Consider the following 22,036-nt stretch of genomic DNA (forward strand, 5'->3'; position numbering starts at 1 on the left):
TTGAAGGTATTTTTTTCAAGTTCTGATTGAAATGTGTATGTCCAATAGGTTGAATTAGCCCAATTTCCACGGGTCTAGCACAATCAAAGACACATCAAACACTTTTTAGCCTATGTTTAATGTTCTCATGGCAATAACTTCAACCCACAACTTCGAATCTTCATCGACTCAAGTGTAGGGACACCTTGATGGGTGTATTCACTAATTTGGCCTTTTTTGTGAGCAGACAATTAGGGGCCTCTAGGACTAGAAGGATGACCCTATCACGCTCTCCCTGGAAAGCTACAAGTAGCTTATGTTAAGTCGATGATTTTTGTTTCATCTCACTAGAGCCTTATGGTGAGTGTATACGGTAAAAAGTGATGATGAAAATAATAATATTGAAAGACTAACAAAGATCGAACCACAAAAACCCTAGCCTAACAATAAAAAGCATACACCACACACAAATGAAGATACCTAAGATCATGCAAATCAACAAAATAAAGCAAGATATACCATTCGCATGTCTAGTAGGGTTTCAATCTCCATTTCTTCCCATCTCCATTGATCTTGTTTGATATATTTGCTCTTAGATTTTATGTATGCACAAGAGCTCAACAAAGAATAGATTGTGGTTGATAGCTTGATCACAAGAAGGCTTGATAGCATATGATTGATTATGTCATTAGGGTTGAAAAGGAAGAGGGCATCCTCTTATATAGAAGACACTGTAATAAATGGAGGGATAAGATTAAGAGGTGTAAAGATAAATGGTCAGCTAGGATTAAAGGGTAGGTAGAGTAAATAATTAAATGATAAAGGGGGTGGATAAGAGAAGAATTAAGAGATGAATGTCATGTGTCATAGGTAGAAAAAGTTACTGAATTAATTAATTAAATAAATATTTATTTAATTAATAGAGGAAAGGGGATCAATTAAATAAATAAAATATTTATTTAATTTAAGAAAAGGATTATTTAAATAAATAAAAGTATTTATTTAAATGAGGAAAGGCTAGAAAAGGCTAAAGTGAATTAATTAAATAAATAAGAATTTATTTAATTAATAGAAGACAAGATAAAATAATTAAATAAAAATAAATTTTATTTAATTAGACATGACAATTTTAGGTGTCTACAGTGAGTATCTTAGGGGGAAAACCAGCTATCCCCTTGCACTGAAATTATCATGATGTTCAGTCAAAATAGGGTGGGCCACTACTCTAAAAGTGTCTAGTCATGTTTTAGGCATCTGGCGGTTATACATGTGGTGTTTCGCTCAAATCAATGAGGCCTCCCAACCCTTGTAGGTTTTTTGCGTCACACAAACACTAGATCAGACAGACATCGGTATAACACATCAACACTAGGTGATAAGAGACTTTTGTATAAAACCACAATCTTTTATATAACGGACCATAACAAAATACCGCTTGGGCCATTCCCTCTCACAAGATGGGAGGCAAGCCCTATAAAAGATAATAACAATTTCTCTTACACCCAAGGTCCAATGGAAGGTAAGGGGAGAGGATACTTTTGTTATCACTTTTAGGGTTCTAATATAAACACAAGTGTGCCAAAGGCACAAGACACTTCAAGCAAGTTAATTAGCCCTCAAACAAAGAAAAGGTCAATGAAAACATGTGAGCCTAATTAGACTGGGAATTGAAATGCAAAGAACCATACTAAATTACCCCTACAATAAAAATAATAAGTAGTTTTTGATAAATTACCCCACCTGAAGCACACTCGTTAGGTTAATTTTAGAAAATCCAAATCCAAATGTGGAAAAGGGGGCCTTCGACAATACGTTTTTTTAGTTAACAAGATATTGATTTCTTTTTGCAATTATTTTTACCTCAAAAATTAAAATTCAAAGAACAAACCCCTACTAAAATTTTGAGTTCTTTTTGAAAATGTAATTTTTGTAGGAAAATACCTTGATTTGAGCCCTAGAAAGCAAATTTATTGAAAAACCCTAATTTCCAAAGATCTAATTTTTTTGTGAATTATTTTACATCCAAATTAAAATAGTAAAGAACAAACCCCCTATATAATTCTAAGACCTTTCCAAAAATGTAAGAAAATCCAAAAAATTTCCTAATTTCCTCCCCAAATTATTTTTTTATGAAAAATCATAAAAATCTCACAAATAATTCAAATTTGATCCAAAAAATTTGAATTTCGGATTGAAAACTCCTGACACCATTCCCAACCTGCAAAAAAATAGTTATGTAAAAATTCGTACCTATTTGTGAGATATGATCAAATCATTGGGAAACACTAATTTCCAAAGATCTAATTTTTCATGAATTATTTTGCATTAAAATTAAAAATAATAAAAAATAGACCCCTATATAATTCTAAGACCTTTCCAAAAATGTAAGAAAAAATGAAAAATTTGTTAATTTGCTCCCAAAATTGTTTTTTTGTGAAAAATCATAAAAAATTCAAATTTGATCCAAAAAATCTAAATTTCAGATTGAACACTCTTGATTCCATTCCCAACTTGCCAAAAACATTTGGTGTAGAAATTTTTAACTATTTGTGAGATTTGATCAAATATTTCCAAAATCCTAATCTTGTGTCCAAAACCCTAGCTGCACAAGGGTATCCTCTAAAATGTTTTACAAAACAACAATATAAGGTTACAAAAACCATGCAAAAAAAGAAAAACATATACCTAATAGAAATCCATGTCCCACGGGGCATGTCAAAATGTGTGAGGTGAAAAATTGATGATGACAAACTACTACAAAACCACAAAGATCCAGCCACAACAAATCCTAGTCCTATAATAAAACATTTACCATACACCAATGAAGAAACCTAAGAACATGCAAATTAACAAATTGAAACAATAATACCATTCACATTCCAAGTAGGGTTTGATCTCCATTGTCTCCTATCTCCATTGATCTTGTTTGATATATTTGCTCTTAGATTTTGTATATGCACAAGAGCTCTACAAAGAATGGATTATGGTTGCAAAGTCGCTTGATCACAAGAAGGCTTGATAGACGCATTAGTTAGGGTTGATAAGGATGGAAGAATCCTCTTATATAGAAGACACGATTAAGAGGTGAAAGAAATAAATGGTCGGTTAGTATTAAAGGGTAGGTATTAAAAATAATAATAATAATTAAGGGGGTAGCTAGAGGAAAATTAAGAGATAAATGTGGTGCAGAGGCACCTAAGCACACAAGCATACCAGGAGGTCAATAGCCATAATATGAACAATTTTATTGTATTTGAGTCATTCATAATGTATTAAGGTTACATGAGTCCATTAAATCATAATATGTAAGGCTAAATGAACCATTTTATCCAAAGATATCATATTTGGTCCATCTTGAAGTGTTAAAAGTGTCCATGTAAGGGTTAGAGTCATTTATGTCAAAAATGCAAAAAATGTAAAAATTGCAAAGTTGCAACATTGCCAAAAAGTGCAACAAAAGTGTAAGAATAAAATCAATTGGTCATGAGGTGGTTAGAGTAGTTATGAGGAGTTGGAAATGGTTTATAAAACCATGTTTGGTTGAAATCAAGGGGGTAGATCAGTTTGGAGGGGATTTGACAAAGATTATCCATCAAACCCTCAAACTGTCATAAGGTTTTAAGGAATCTATGGTTGTCATAGATCCATGGAGGATCACATTTGGTGTAATTTTGATATGTAGAGGTTTTTGAATGATATATTAATGAAATAGTCTTCAGTTGAATCCTTTCTTATGCATTTTTGTGGAGTATTTGGCAAGATATGTTTGTTTTTACAAAAACGTCAAAACCCTCCCAAGGGTTACCTGTTTTTGGCAAAATCCTCATAAACTTTGATTTAACCGTTGGATCTAGCTATAAATTTGAGAAAAGTTTTGTAACACAGTAATATAAAGTCTGAATTGAGATATTTTCTTTATGATTAATATTTAAAAAGTTATTAATGACTGTTTGCTACAGTTCATGGTGAAAAGAAGATTGGTGAAGGCAACAACAATCCAGTTGCAATATTTGGTGTGGTCACATGAGGAATAATAATGAAGAAAGGATATATGCGTTGGAAAGGTATCTAAATCCTCTTTCCAGTTATTTTTGTCTTACTTAATTTAGTTAAGAATTGAATAATTTATGATTATTTTGGTGAAGACAATTTTTAAAGGATGAAACCCTGAACTAGGGTATTCCATGGCAATAAAGAATTTGTTCACTCATGTTATGGTGAATGTTATGATTTGAAATTTTGAATGAAGGTCTTATGGTTTGTGACAGATGCTCTACATCAATTTGGTATCAGAGCTCAACAAAAGATCTGGGCTAAGAGAGATGTTTGTGTTTTGTGTTACGGATGAGTTTTGGTTGCAAGTTCTTGTCCATCTAGCTGCAAGAGGAAGTTGGTGTTGTTTGTGGGCAGACAAGGAAGGTCTATCAAGGGCCAAATGGATGGTCCATTAGTTTCCAAAAAACTAGGGAGAGAGGCAAAGAGGTTTTTGGTGAGGTGATGCATCATGGAGAGGCGGACTTATGGTTGGTAAAAGCACTTGGATGGGAGCCACTACAAACTCCATTGCTAGGAGTCACAAAGCGATTGTTTGAGAAGGAAGCAACATCACAAAGACGTATAAAGAGGTAAATATGAAGACAAAGGTGAAAATTTCACTCAAAATTTTCTTGTAGCTCATTATACCCACATTTCCAAGGGACTTGGAAACTTATCAAGGCTGGGAGTATGGTGTAGAGGCACCTAAGAATACAAGCATACCAGGAGGTCAAAAGTCATAATACGAGCAATTTTATTGTATTTGAGTCATTCATAATGTATTAAGGTTATTTGAGTCCACTGAATCATAATATGTAAGGCTAAATGAGCCATTTTGTCCAAATATATCATATTTGGTCCATCTCAAAGTATTTAAAGTGTCCATGTAAGGGTTAGAGTTATTTATGTCAAAAATACAAAAATTATAAAAATTGCAAAGTTGCAACATTGCCAAAAAGTGCAACAAAAGTGTAAGAATGAAATCCATTGGTCATAAGGTGGTTAGAGTATTTATGAGGAGTTGGAAATGGTTTATAAAACTATGTTTAGTCGAAATCAAGGGGGTATATTAGTTTGGAGGGGATTTGACAAAGATTATCCATCAAACTCTCAAACTGTCATAAGGTTTTAAGGAATATGTGGCTGTCATAGATCCATGGAGGATCACATTTGGCGTAATTTTGATATGAAGATGTTTTTTAATGATATATTAATGAAATATCCTTCAGATGAATCCTTTCTTATGCATTTTTGTAGAGTATTTGACAAGATATGTTTGTTTTTAAAAAAATTGTCAAAACCCTACCAAGGGTTAGCCATTTTTGGAAAAAATCCTCATAACCGTTGGATCTGGCTATAAATTTGAGAGACATTTTGTAACTCAGTAATATAAAGTTGGACCAGAGAGATTTTCTTGATGATCAATATTTAAAAAGTTATTGATGATTGTTTGCTACAGTTCATGGTGAAAAGCAGACTGGTGAAGGCAGCAACAATCTGGTTCTAGCATTTGGTGTGGTCACATGAGGAATTATAATGAAGAAAGGATATATATATATATTGGAAAAGTATCTGAATTCTCTTTCCGGTGCTTTTTGTCTTACTTAATTTGGTTAAGAATTGAAAAATTTGTGATTATTTTGGTGAAAACAGTTTTTAAAGGATGAAACCCTGAACTAGGGTATTCCATGGCAATAAAGAATTTGTTCTCTCATGTTATGGTGAATGTTATGATCTAAAATATTGAATGAAGGTCTTTAGGGATGGAATATAACCTTTTAAATTGGTTTGGAGTTGAGAAAAGTGGTTGATCTTTTTATATGCCTCTTGATTCAAGTTTAAGGTCTTGTATTAGTTTTGGGTCAGTAATACCCTTGAATGAAGGTTTTATGGTTTGTGATAGATGCTCTGCATCAAAATGGCATGTGTCATGAAGAGGAAAAGATAATGAAGTAATTAAATAAATAAAAAATTATTTAATTAATAGAGGAAGTGAGACCAATTAAATAAATAAAATATTTATTTAATTTAGGGAAAAGATAATTTAAATAAATAAAAATATTTATTTAAATAAGGAAAGGCTATAAAAGGATTAATGAATGAATTAAATAAATAAAAATCTATTTAATTAATAGAAGGCTTAGGATTAAACAATTAAATAAATAAAAATATTTATTTAATTAAGCTCAGACAATTTTAGGTGTCTACAACTGCAAATGGTGGATTGTGAGGGAATCCTATTTAGATGTAGAAGGTGCTTTCAAATGGGTCACATTGCAACTAAATGTGAAAAGTTGAAAATGAGTAGTATGACATCATGGTGGAGGGAGGTTTATCCACATCAGTATGCAGTAGATAAAGATTATGATGAAATCTATGAAGGCTCCAAGGGTCAGTGAGATACTAAGGATCACTTGGATAATGATACCTCAACTTATAAAGCCTTGGAAGGGGTTGAGAAAAAAGATGATGTTAGTGTTAACACTTGTTGTTGTTCTATAGGGAATATGAATGAGAGAATTGTCCTTTCACACAGAGTGGAGGGTAGGGTTAGAAGATCCATTGGTGCATCCCCTGAGGTACTGTAGGATGCTACAGAGCAGGACAAAGGTAAGGTTTTTGTATAAGGGAAGAGTGCAAATTAGGTAGAGCATAAGAAGGATAACTCAATCAATGAGTCCTCGGATGGAGCGACATCTTTAAATTAAAATAAGGGTTTTTCTAATGGTAGCAACAACGAGGAAGACGTTGGTAAGTTTTTTAGCCCACATAGTTTGGGTAGGGAGGTTATTCTTTCCTTGGATGATATCTTTGTGGGGCAACAAGGTATAGCAGGAGAGGAGGAAGGCTAGAAACCAATGAAGGGGAGGAGAGTTAAAAAAAATTAGTAGGAGGGTTTCTCCAATATACTTTTTTGATCTCATACTAAGGGGAAAGAAAAAATGAAAATGTAATTTTATGTGTTGTTAATGGGTATTCACACTTAGGTTTACTGTGTTCTTGGGGAGGTGGCTCCCTATTTGTAGCCACACCTGGTTCAAGCCAAGCTTGAAACTCTGTGTATGCATGTATGTATGTATGTATACATACATATAAAACACACACACACACATACATATACACACATATATGCTTATACATACATACATATATATTTATATATATATATATATATATTTATATATATATATATATATATATATATATGTATGTATGTATGTATGTATGTATGTATGTATGTATAAGCATATATGTGTGTATATGTATGTGTGTGTGTGTGTGTGTGTGTATATATATATATATATTACATATATTACATATATAGATACATATATGTATGCATGCATACATACATACATACATACATACATACATATATTGATGCTCTACAAAAAGGATTAGAAAATCTGTTTGATGGCAACACACACAAGAGCACAATAAACAAACATTAGTGTTAGCAACAAAAGATTATCCTAAACAGGCATATCAAGAGAGATATTAAGCATGAAATAGAAAGCATACAAACATAGAATAGATAAACTATACTCCTCCAAATGCTAATCAAGATGCTCATAGTTTCTCCTCCCTTGTTCCTCTCCTCTCCAAGTTCCACATGAGTGTAGCTCTCAGCTTTTAGCACTAGCCATGGATGCCATATGGAGATTCAAGATGGTTGAATATGATAAGCAAATGCTATGCAAGTGTAGATAGTGATGCTATGAAAAAGCTCTATGCTAATACAAGTATAACAACAATACTCTAATGCTTCCTTCTTTGTTTGAGGAGAAGGGTTCTATTTATAGAAGAAATAGGGAAATGAAGGGTTAAGATTGAGAAATCTTAACAAGGGTTAGGATTGAAAGATATTCAATCCATGTGAGACTTTCAACCCAATCTCATGTTGACAAGTGTCACCATGAGGAGGCTTGAGAGGAGAGATAAGGAGCATTAAATGCTTGAGGGGACATGATGGTTACCCTAGGGGTTGGGTTAGGGTTAGGTTAATGGATATTCCTTTTATCCAAGGGATAAATGAATGTGCAAGGGTTAAATGATTACCTTAGTCAAAGAAATAAATGCTATGAAGAGACCCATGAGTCAAAAGGATAGAGGAAAGTCTCTAACCAAAGGTAAAAGGTGAGTTAACCATAAATGGTTATGTAAGAGCCTTTAATGGTTTGGAAGACTTTAGAGCTTAACCATTTGAAGACTTAAAGCCTTAATTGCCTTTCAAAGACTTTGAGGGCTTTGAAAAGTGACTCCAAGTTGTTTAGGAATGTGACAATATTTAGGGGGTGAATTAGGCTAATTAGGAGTTAGAAGAATCTAGAAGGGATTTAGGCATGCAAGTGGATTTTGTAGGAGAATGCAAGTGGGAGGAATTTTGAGATTTTCAATTAAAATAAAATCATTTATTTCAATTAAATGGTGTAATTTGCATTTGGATAGATATTTAAATAAATATTAATTTATTTAAATGTGAATGTGAATTTTGGATTTAAATAAATCTTAATTTATTTACATGAGAAAAATGAAGATAAAGCATTTAAATGCTTGAAGACTTTGAGGGAAACCATTAAAGGCTTAAGAAGACTCTAGAAGGAAGCCATTAAGTTTGAAGACTTTAAGGGAAACCATTAAAGGCTTGAGAAGACTCTAGAAGGAAGCCATTAAGTTTGAAGACTTTAAGGGAAGCCATTAAAGGTTTCAAGTGGGTGAGGATAAATAGGATTTTAAATAAATAATTTATTTATTTAAAATAGTTGTGCAACTTGCATTTGTAGGAAAATGCAAGTGGGTGGAGGATAAAGGTGATTTAAACAAGAGATGCAAAGCCTCAAGTTCCTGCCGAGTTGTTTATGATTAGTATAAAGATTGTTGGAAGTGCATTTGACATTTTGAAGGAAATGGCATTGCCATGGTAAATCGAAATTCGATGAGCATTGCCAACATAGTCGCTGCCTGTTTTAACTTTTGTGATTTGGAACGATTGGCAATTATGAGAATTGAATATAAAAGAGAGTATAATAGAATTGAATGCAAAATTCATCTCTAAGTAAACAAATAACATATGAAAAAATGAGCATGCACAAAAACATGTAACTAAGTTTGAAAGCATAATTTTAAAAAATGAGACATAAATATGATAGAAATTAGAAACTTGTTACATTTACAAATATGATAGATGCAAATAAAAAACATTTCCAACATTACATTTACTGGTCACAATAGGTCTTGTTCACCATTATAGTAGTTCAATTGTAATTACTTTAGTGGAACCAATTTGTGTATGTCTAAATTAAAGTCCATGAGAATAATAGTGAGAATTTGATTCATAGATTAATCTCCATGAAAGAATACATAGAAGCTCGACATACCTCCGTTCAGGGTTATTGTTAGACAAATAGAGAAACAATCTTCTAACATGTGAAGCAAGCATTGAAATCTGATATTAACATACATATTGCTGGCATAGATATAAATATACAGAAACAGTGTTCCAAATATGCAAACATCTTTTGATAGGGCCTGTACTAAGTCATAAAAAGAAATGCCTATAAAAATAATTCTTCAAACAATTAAATATACTCTTATAGAGCATATAATTTTTTTCCTAAATCATATATCAGTAGATCCAATCTTCCAAAAGGACAACTGAGTATAATAAATTTTGTCTTATTGGACAGTGCATAATATAATAAATTTGTCTTGTCAGCATTAGCAACATTTTAAAAAAGTTGTTGAGTCTTATAGTGCAGGAAGCAATAGTTTGTAGAGTGCAAGATAAATATAAAGTTTTAACAGAGAAAGCAAATTTGTATCTAATTTGCTTTTATTTGTTAACCAGTAGTAGTCTATTTGAGAGGAGTTCTTCCATTTGACAGGTATCCGTGATTTATGCCTTAGAGATTCTCTCTTTCCTGCAAAACAAAAATTGGTTTTATTGTTTGTAAATTAGTATTTGTTATAATATAGAGGTAATAAAAATGTTTGAAATGTATAAAGGTTAATGTAATGTATCATGTTTACCTTTTTGTAGAAATCATTCGTGAAGAACAAAGGCATGAGTAATGAGGTTGTTTTGGTTGAGAGTGAAGTGGCCTTTTGTTGTAAAATCACGTAGAATGAAGACAACTATTGATTTGTCTTCTTTGTAATCTTCATATGTATTTTGAAGTGCTGGCAACAATTGTTCAACTGTGGACTTATCAAGAGAGCATTGTATAGTTTCTTTATTTTCTGCTGTAAGTATTGTATTCAGCTGAAGTGAGTATACATAGTTTACTTTTTTGTGACACCTAGTGCAGTGAGCACTGTTGTCTTCAAGCATGCCATAGTTCTCAAATTTATAATTGCATTGTGGGCAAAATGCATGGAATGGAACTGAGAATGGATTTGCCACTTTTAAGATACCATCAACCTGTAAGAGATGGGTAAATGTTACTATGGTGTGCAAACAGTGCATTTGAAAAATAAAGACATGCATGTTGTGAAAATAGTTACCTCATAAGTTGTATTCAGTAAGCCATTGAGCCTTTCCAATGTTCTTTTGTCGTTGAGTTTGCATATGAATGTAGAAAGGCTTGTGCGGAATGTTATTCTTTGGTCCACTTTTTTTACAACATTTCTGAACAACATTGCAGGGATTTCATTCCCTTGTAGATGGTCTTCTATTGTGAGGCATTGCTGGCCAAAACTTTGGTGCAGGTACAACTATGGAGAGTAACATTGTTAGTTATGTTGTGTCAAAACTTTAGAATGCAAAGTATTTTGTTCTACTGAACATAAGTTTGGAATAGGTTATTTGGAAACAATTTACAAGTTTTTTACATGTACTTTGTCTATTTCATTGTCACCATATTTGATGTCAAGTGTGTATTGTGAACCTTGTTTGCCTGTCCTTGTTACCAAGGCACCAATTGTTCCAATGGGGTACTCATTTGTACTGAAGCGTAGTTGTTTTATTGTGGTGCTTGGTATGAAATTGTATTCTTGAGACATGCGTGGCATTGTTTCAATTGTTGTTGAGTCTTTGAGGATTAGAATACAGTCACTGTCACCACGATCGTAGTCTGTCTTTGGGGCAATATCAAATCCTGAGATGCAAATTGTAGAATTTGGCACTATTTTTTCTTCATATTTTTCTACAAGGTCACCAGTAACATTAACTGTAATTGTCATTTCAACTTTCAAACTAGTTAGATCTGCACGGAGGACAGGCCTTGATTTGTTCACTTTGTCAAGTGTGGCTTTATAGACAACGAGCACATCCCCTTCAAAGATGTTGCCTGCTTTCCTTGCATTCAAGTCTTCAATAGATATGGCATTTTGTCCTTTCACTTTTGATCTGCAAGAATCGTAAGACTAGTGCATTAATATTGTTAACTTTACATAATATCTATTAATTTGATATAAGATAAGTTCAATACCTTTTTGTGATCTATTCTTGATTGATTTGTGTTTGTTTTCCTGATCTTTTTGTCGGCTCCATTGTTCCCCTGCAAAAAAAGATATGTAGTATTGGAATAAATTTTATTATTATTGTGTTTTGTTTGCATTTATGGATGAATTGTTTGTGAATTGTAGAAGCCAAATTTTATATGTGCTGTAGGAATTGCATTTCGATTATTTTTGAACACTGTGTATTTGTGATTCTATTTGTTATATTTTTTTAGTATTTTGAAGTTTAGTTTCTAAATTCAGTGATGTGCATGTTCATAAAAGTAGCAAGATGATCAGTCCAGTATGCCTCTATTTTATAAATGAAGCATATGTTTTTGTATGCATTAGACCAGATGTGATCAATTAGTGGTTTGTTTATAGTGTGTGATTCGTCTAACAAGAAATGTATATTGTATTTTTTCATATAACTCACAAGCATTTTTTGACGTTTGCTTTGTATGGCCATGTCAATATTGAAATCTCCCACAATGTATAGAATTTGTTTTGGGGGAATGTGGGACAATACTTTGTTCATGATTGTTAAAATTTCAAGTATAGGAGCATTTGGTCTTGCATAAACATTACAAACATTGAGATCATTGTTTGGGAGTGGTGTTGTTATTGTGATTGCTTCTACATTTTGTGATCTATGTTCTTTTGTTTTTGATATTTGTAGATGTTTCTTAGTTAAAGTCATAATGCCATGAATGTTATGTATAGCAATAAAATTGTAAAGGTTTAGTAGAGTGTTACTTTGATGAGGATCAGTATGAACCTCTTGTAGACAAATGATGTCAGATGACATTATGTCATAGTCATTTAGAATATCATTTGTGTGTGCTTGTAAACTACGAGTGTTTAATGTGCAGACCAAGAGTTGTGCCATATTGTGGGAACATACATTAATGTTTTCAAATTGCCATATTGAATTGGTTTGAAGGCGTGACATTTCAAGATGTACTTTTTTCTTTATTTTGAAATTGTTTGTAGTTAGAGGTTTAAGCAAGAATAATGATTGCATTGATTTGGTACGTGAAAGTGCGGTATATGTGAGGACATGCTGTCGGATAGCTGTGGGATCAAATGCTAAACCTTCCATTGTTAGTCCTTGTGACCGATGTATGGTTCTTGCACATGCTACTTGTATAGGAAATTGTTTTCTAATCGTTATTTTGTTGTTCATTGATATTTTTTGAATGGGTCTGGCAATTCAAAGTATAGGTACCTATTATTTATCAATGTCATTTGTGTAGCATTCAGCTAGTTTTTTCCTTTCTTGTTCTCCTATTGTAGGGTTGTTTATTTTGAAGCATACAATGTCAATGTCATTGTATTTTGTGTATGCTTTAAATATTCCATCCGTTCCATTGACTAGACCATCTTTTCTGTTATAGTTGCCTGCATAGATTTCCACAAGAATGTTTCATTTCAATTTTATCTGTGTGGGTAACATAGTCGTATGATTGTACAATCTTATTGTAAAATTATTTTCTTCATATTCATCTATTGCATCTATGACAATGGCATTGTCTGAAATGGTAGATAGCATTTTATTGTTGTGTTCGTCAACATCCTTTTTCCTATAAAATAGGTAAGGAAATGTTGGGTCAATGGGTGGTGGCCGTAAGCAATGCTGATTCAGAAAATGCAAATCATTGTTTATTTGTAACCCAATGCGAATTCTATTGAGGATTGATATAAAAATGTCATCTTTTTGTCTCATTGTACAATTTAGTGAATAACACTTTATTTTCTCTTTCCAAAAGTTGTAGGGCATTAGTTCTTTTTGAGTTGGTTTATTTTCAAACACATTAGAGTCAAGTACAGGTTGTACTTGATATAGATCTCCAACAAAGATTGTGTCAAGGTTCCCAAAATGTGCAGTGGGCATTTGCATTATATCACGTAACCTTTTGTCAATGTACCGTAAGAATGTAGAGCCCACAAGTGATATTTCATCTATAAGAAGTACACAGAGTTGTTTGTAATGCTTTGACATTTTGTCTAGTGTTTCAGTATTGAGTGGAAGATATTCAGATTTGTTCAATGAAATGTGAAATGCTGAATGTAATGTGATTCCACCTATGTTATATGCTGCTTTTCCAGTGAATGCTGTTTTAAGACCCTTTGGTTTGTCTGGATTGTTTTCCAAAGAGGTGTTATAAATACGTACAAGTGCTTCGTATATCGTGTTTGCAGTGAAAGTCTTTCCAGTTCCATCTCCTCCTGTTAGAAACAAATGCAACGAGGTTTTCATATTTTTCAATTTTTTAATGACAATGTCCTTGACAATTTGTTGTTGTTCTTTATTAAGCATTTACCTTAATTTGAAGTATTCATTGTTATCCATTATTTGTGAGTGTTGTCCGATTTCAAAGGATGTTAAAAATTTGCTTGAAATTTTTGGGTGGGCTCTGTTGTTCATGTCTAATTGTATGTCATAGAATTCCTTGTCTTTAAAATTTGTAAATGAAGAGGCCTTGTCTTGTGTGTTTTGATTATCTAAGTTTACATCATTGATAGCTTCGTCAATGTCACCCCATGCAGAAGTAGTGTTGTATGTAAACTTTGAATGATTCATTTGTATTGTTCTTTCATGATGTACATATGCACTTACCCATGAATTGAAATTATCTTTCAAAGTATTTTTATGTGTCGTAAATGGCACGTACAGTACTAATTGCTCTCTGCAGTGGTTTTCTTCATCTATATGTTTGTTGAAATTGATATAACGTATAATATTTGGTTTTTTTTTTACGTTCGATATGTCTACCAGTTTTGTGATATTCTGAGATGAATTGTGCAAGGCAAATGTTTGCAATAGATTTGGGTCGATTTATATAATAGTCGATAATGGATTTGCAAATTATGTTATCAGATTCATCTGGTTCCTTCTTGATCTATTTCATAGATTTAAGTATGAATGTGCAGTCATTATCAGATCGTGTATCTATGAATACACATTTTCTTGAGCTATAGTTTAGTGGTAGTGATAGAACAATGTGCGCAGCTTGCTGTGATGACATTTGTTGGAGGTTTAGCAAAGCATTTCCAAGTTTACTTATCATCTTGATTGCATCAATATTGTCTTGTTGGTGATCTTTTCGAATTTTTTGGAAAGCACGTGTCATTGATTTGTCAACTTTTGCCATGTATGAACTGCAATACATTGCTGCAGCATATGCATTTAGGACATATTGTGCATCTGTATTAGCCTTCCATAGGGGGGTTATTTTTTTTGAGAAACTATTGTTCCAGATCTGTGATGGCTTTCTTTGTAGGAGTAGTGTCGGTCTAAGTAATGTAGATTGAAGAGCTAATATGTAATCTTCCTCTGTTAATTGCATTTCATTTATGAACATGTGGAAGGTATATGAACTGTCATAGTTTGCTTTTTGCAATTTTGAATTTATATTTCTTGCAATTGTAGTTAGAGTTTCATTTTTTTCTGGCAGCGGATGCATTATCGTAGTATTTTGCATTGGTGGAATGGGGAAATTGTATCTGCAAACTCGTCTTCTAGATGTCTTGCATTGCCTTGTGTGGTGATGTTTGTGTAGTATAGCTAAATCAGGAGTCAAGTGTTCTGTGTTACAAGTGATATACTTGTCAAAAAATTGTATTATGTTCGTATAGTTGTCTTTCCCATAGATCGGTGCATTGTCAATCCATAACAAGAAATGGTCATGTTCATTTCCTCGATTTTGAAATTCAGTTATAGAGAAGTAATCTATGACATTTCCAAAGAAGGTGGAATCTGTAAATATCAAATTTTTTAATGCATTTATCCTATGCCTATAGTATCGCGCACAACTTATTGGATCATTCTTGATCAATCGGAATTTATCAATTTCCTTTGTTTGATAAGATTCATGGTTTTGTAGCCTTGATTGGTGTAAAGTTTGTAACTGTTGCAGTGTATTTGTCAGGAGATCCCAATTTTGTTTTGCACTAGTGAAAGTAACAAAAAATGTTGGAGGTCCAAGTTGTCGTATCATTGCAAATATGTTCTTTTTAAGTTGTTGTGTGTAATCTGGTGATATTCTTATTCTTTTGAAATCCGTGTAACCTATATCTGATTTCAACAATCTCTCTAGGTTTGGCTTTTCCTTGACATCCTTTGCATATAGCTTTCTTCCCTTTAGCTACCCTTTTCGAATTCGTATCCACATTGTGGACAAAACTTGTCGTATAAGTACTTTGATGGTTTTAAAGAATAATTTTGTTGTGTGGTATGCAAATTGTCTATGCGAATTTGTCAGTTCCCATTGTGCAATATTTTGGTCGCTAAATCTTTTAACAATGTCTTCATCATGTGGATTACCAAAGAATAATGTTGGAAAATTCATTTCTTCAGTGTATGTGTCCTTGAAGATTCCAATTGGATAGAAATCTTGTGCAGGTGCAATTTCAATGACTTTATCATCCATTTTTTGTATAGATGTAGATTCAGTGAATCCATGTATCAATGTTTCAGATGGATGTTCTTGTTCTTTCTCACTATCTGTCTCATTATCAGTTGTACTAAGTTCACTATTGTTTTCATCTTCATTCTTAGTCTGTAAACAATCTTTCCAGTTGTCATTAATTTGGACATTTTTCCATTTGTATAGTTTTGTTTCAACCAATTGGGTTAGAGCTTGCATGACAATGTTTGGTCGTATCATCCCCTTTTGGAAGGCATTTTTATACTGTAAGCATCTTTTGAGATATACAGCTATTGTTGTTGTACTATTGATTGGTTGTGGTAGTGCTTTTTGTATTATGTTCATGTTGACAGGAACGTTAATAATAGAGCCTGTAAGTCCTATTTGGGATCTTTTATAGCCTAGCTCCCATATTTGAGCGAATGCAATTTTGAGTGAAACAAGTCATTCTTCTAGTAGCGACAGATTTTGTACATAATCCAATGGTTTGTTTGTTCGTATATTACTTGGTGTAGCATACTTAGGCAACTTCGATTGCTTCAAAGCAGTAAAGCATATTCGACATATGGAATCTGACAATATCGTATTATCACATTTTACTAACTTATAATATATTTGTTTGAGTTTTCCTTTCATGGTTCTCATATCTTTTCTAAAATGCAATACGTGGCATATTGTACATCTATGTTTAGGGGTGTCTTCAATTGTTCTCTGGTAAATCTCAATTGGACAATATGATTTTGTCCTTGTTGACTTTGTTGATTTTATCATTCTACTCTGCCTGTGTTGTGATTTATTATTCTCATTTGAAGTTGTATTCTCAGTTTGAAACATTTGTTGTGCTATTTGTTGGATGTTTTCATGTTGTTGATTATTTCTAATCATATTCTTCAACTGGTGAAATGTTAATTTTTTTTTTATGATTGCTATTTTGTTCTCGAGTTTCCTATTCTGAACAGATATTGTTAATTTCAATCTTTTGTCTTTTGCCATGGTCTATAATTTTTTCATCTGTTTTGTTTCTTATCATTTTATTATGTTTGTGTAATGTTATTTTCCTTTTATTATTGGTAATTTCTTTTGCAGTTTCTTGTTTTGAATTGCTATTGTTAATTTCAAGCTTTTGCCTTTTCCCCCTGTCTATATTTTCGTCTTCTCTTTTGTTTCTAATGATTCTTTTAAGTTCAGATAATTGTGTATTTTGGTGATATATTGCATGTTCATTTTCAACTCTTAATAGCAGTTTGAAATGACCACTACGAGGATTAGCATCATGGAACAAGATGTAATATTGCTGACTTTACAATGTTTTGTTGTAGTGCAAGTACATCTTCCCTGCTGTCGTTGACCAAACACATATTTGTATTTTTAACCAGTTCGATAGCCAATGTATACAAAATATGTCTCCCCATAATCCAACTTCAGTGGGTGGTGCACATGGTTTTGCAGACAATCTCATCTTATGTAGATATGTTTCTTGATTTGGGACATTGTGTAGTTCAAGAAGAGTAGGTGGATAGAGTTCAAGGTTGTATGAGTTGATTGCTTCTATTTCACCTCTTGCAAGACATGTTTCAAAGTAGTTGATTGTGCCATTTTGCAGTTGAATTGATGTGTATTTTCCTTCCAAGAGTAGTTCAAAGGAGTCAAATAGACAATCACCTACATTGTACTTGAAATTACGTGCCCTGTATAGTCCATGACAGTTTAGCACATTGTCAATGTTTTGTATTTGTTCTCGAGCAGAACACTTGTAACTATCAACATCTACTATCTCCATTTCTTCGTTGTCAGTTTATTTTAATTATTTAAATATTTTGGTATGTTTTCAGAGAATAATAATTGGCTATTGTAGATTGTATTTCACTTAGCTTGTGAAGTTTAATTATGTGGCATATCTCTTGTTTGTCAATACACGTGTCGATATCTGCGAGAAAAGTAGACAATGTGAGTACAATATGCTTTTCTTGTATATATATATATATATATTTAATGTACCTAATTAATTGCACTATTCAAAAGCTATAATTATTATTAACTTATGCCAATATATGTATTTTCAAATGCATTCAATAAACCATGGATTAAAGTTTTTAATTTTGAAATGTTTATATAACATTTCATAATTCATAGTAGTTGCATTTGTATAAATTACTTTTCTCTAAATTATTTCGTGTATTAAATTATGGGTTTTCATTGCGTATTTCAAAATACATACAAGCAAGAGAACAATGAATACAAGGTGTATATGATTGTACTAGTTATATTGTATAGTCATTAAAAGTATATGTAATTTCTACATGAATGACAAGTAAGGCATAAACCATTTCAAATGCTACTATGCATTTTTCTATAGATTTTGACGATAAGGGAGCACTACAAATTATGTTTATTGACAGAAAGCTTGTTTACAAATTCATCACCAACCCCACCTAAGGTAGCATTTCCTAGTTTCAAATATTTTTCAAATGCATGGTAGAAGAAGGCGACGCTAATTCTTCATAGGTGCATTGGTGAAACGAAGATAATTAAATCCAATTTTCTGCCAACATAGTTTTCCATAAGACAGACAACCTTCAATGCAATGCTTGAGAAGAACCTTGTAGGGCTTATATCGTTCAATGGTGCAAATAATGTAGTTAGCACAAAGAAAAATGATATGCCAACCATATCATTTACACAGAAACTCTTCTATTCAAATTGAATAGGATAAATGTATAGAGACTGAAGATTAGAATCTGTTATGCCACTTCTAGTTTACAAAATAAATAAATAAATTATTTATATAAGTTGGGTTTTTAATAGGCTCTTGAATATGGTGACAAATCCCACAAGTATATATTGTTCTAACTATATATACATGGTGGTGAAAAATCATCTTTATTTTAGTAATTATCTTACAAAGTCAAACTTTAAGCATAGCATTTGTAAATAATACAAACATATAAAGCTTACTATTAGAACAAATATTTGGGTGGAAATAGTTTGCACCCTTCATATTTGATCTTTCAATATGTCTGCAAAGAAGGGGCTTGGCAAAGAGTTTGCACATTCTGTGAAAATTTGTTATAGTTCAAATTGTAATTATATTTTTGGACAACACTTCACATTGAATGCTTAACAATGTCTTGCAAATATGTGCATAGTTTGAACTTTTGAACATAGCTGACAACAATGTTTTCTTTTCTTTGGTAGGCTCGAACCTTTATGTGTCAGCGAATAGTAGACATTGCATTGATGTTCAATTGGTATGCCATTATTGGGCTGTTCACTCTTTGACATGCCTTCTACATTTAAAACATTGTCAGCTTTAATCTAAAGCTCTGTGGACAAATTGTCAGCTTTGTGGCATACACTATTTTGTTGAAGCCAAACTTGACTGTTCTCTACAATATATTAGCAGAAGAAATTGTCAGTGAATTCAATTACTGGATAGCAATGCCAAAAATTGGAAAAATCATTTACAAATAAGGTTTATACCAGTTATTTGATGTAGGTGTGCACACTTTGAAGTTGTGCGTCCTTCTTTTTCCAAGGCTGGAGCTGACAAATGAGGTGTAGCATTATAATTTTTGAAACAATTACAGGTAATTAGACCTGTATAATTGTCTCCTTTGTCTTTAATAATGTCACAAACAGTTGGCTGGAAAATGTATTTGTTGACAATATCATTCAACAATCCACTACTTGGGGAAGCAGTTATTGTGCTTTCCTTTTCCAGTGTTGGGGTAAATGGATTTGATGGAAATAGTTGTAAAGTAGTTGAAAACATGCAATCACCTTCTTGAGTTATTTGACTAAGATTGTCAATGTCTATGGTACTATGTACAATGGAATTACGATACAGGACTGGTTTACTGTAAATAGTTGCTCTAGACATTGGGCTATTGAGATGGTTAATATGAGGAGGACAATCAAAATATGAAAATAAGCATCGAGATGTACAAGTATTATACTTTTTTTGCTCTATCTAACTACTTTTTTTCGACAGAGATGAGAAAGGTCTTGTGTTTTTTAGCAATCTCTCCGTATTTTTATTAGCTTTCTGGAACCCCTTGGTAGAAAACCATTAAACAATGAAAAATGCAAAGAAGTAGTAGAATATTATGACATTGCATGCCAATAAAGTAATGAATAGAGGAGTGCCGTGTATTGTCATAAGCATGACAAATACGATGCACATCTCTACAAAGAGAGCACCTAGTTCTAATGGGAAGTTACTATTGTAGACAAGGGGAATCATTGTTTTAAATTTTCAGTTCTCTACTACCATGTGCACAATGTAATTTCATGACCTGTACAAAATGTATAGGAGTTTAGTAATTTGAATGTGTCTTCTATAACAATATCGTATTGAATATCAATGACAATAAATTTTCATGTACAAAATATAAATCAAGAGTGTTTTGATAATTTTTTTGTTCTGTCAGTGGAACTACATTATATGTACAATAGTAAGTACATTTATGTAAACAACGGTGACAATATGCCAAGATCATTTATTATTCTCAAGATTTTTTCCCCTCTCAATGGAACTACATTATCTCTACAATGCTAGGTTGAGTTCACAGTAATATGAAATTTGTACATAAAAAATAAACAAGTGAATTGTACCTGTACTGCTCAAATCTCAAGGTACTATTTTAGTTGATTTCCCTTGAATTTTGCAAAATTGGGCTCATTTGAACCCTGCTACAAAACTAATGAACATAATGTGTCAGAACCTACTTCATTGTCATGTTAACTATTTTGATTTTCTTAAAATTTGCAATTAAAAGAATATTTGTAAGTCATTGTTCAATTTATTACTATATAAAGGAACTATTAAATTAATTAAAAATTTTTACACATAAGGGCTAAGTAACTCCCGCAAACATTATTTCACTTAAGTTGAATATGATATTCAAATTATATACGAGGTATTTTCAACTCAATATAACAGAAAAGAACAGTAAAGGAATTTCTGGTAACTCATAAATTTGTTACTTTTTACATAGACAAATAAATTATTTCTTACATGTTAGTTATATGTAAAAATAGATAGTTACATTAATTTCATTTTTTTCAACCAAAAATTAATGTGTTGTAATTAAGTATTGGTTTCTTATTGAATATTGCATTGTTTCAAGTGATTGGGTAGTGATATTTTTGTGCACTGTTGTTGTTTTTCCTTTGCTTACTGATTACATATCTGACATATTAAGATTAGGACATGCACAATTCATGATTGCAGTTACCAAAATCACATTTTCACACACATACATCTCAAATAACAATTACAATGACACCTTTAAATATACACTTCCTTGTGACAATGTTGTATGTTTATGGCTGAAATATATTGATAGTAGTAAACATTCGAACACCTATAACTTTTATAGTAGACTAGTAAAGCATACACATAGGTGCATGACAAAGATGTACATGCAAATTAAGAAGACACTTGTGAAGCAAGTGTGGGAGTGTAGTTTTAATAGGTGGATAAGGAGGAAGATGTGTGTATAAGAACATCAGTGCCTTGAAGACATTTGAAAGCTTTCTTGTCAAATCATGGCCCAAGTGCTCGCTGTGTTCTTTCAAGGCATGTGTAAAAACCAGCTCATAATTATTGTTCACAACAACTTTTACAACATTGTAAACACAAGAAGCTGCATCACATAGTGCTATTGTGTCGGGCGAAAATATACCCCCCAGAAGACCATTATGGTTACTTGCATCATAAGCATTGATAGCTACATTGTAACCAATTGATGGAGTGAAATAGTCTTGAATATATGAATTTGCAAACTTTTCCACAAACTCTGGGTCCTGGACCAAATCCATGCAATTTGACAGGAAACGGGACACCACATCACTGTAGTAGACTGAACTAGAAGCATTATGCAGGAATTCTTCACCTAATATCATTCTCAGACACTCTTCAATGGAGGGAGAATGAAAACGAAAAATGTGTGCCATTGTAGTCATATCAATTGGCCCAATAATTGGACAATCCCATTTTGGTGGCGGAATATATATTCTCTTATTGCTTCTCACAGTGTACATTCTGTGATAATATGTAATTAGAGGTACCATAAGAATAATTGAAGTACCATCATTTTCAAAAGAAATTAAATTCTTCAGAAATCTTTATCTCAGTAAAACAAATGTGT

The sequence above is a fragment of the Cryptomeria japonica genome, chromosome 10 (assembly GCF_030272615.1).
Source record: "Cryptomeria japonica chromosome 10, Sugi_1.0, whole genome shotgun sequence".
In the NCBI taxonomy this organism is placed as follows: Eukaryota; Viridiplantae; Streptophyta; class Pinopsida; order Cupressales; family Cupressaceae; genus Cryptomeria; species Cryptomeria japonica.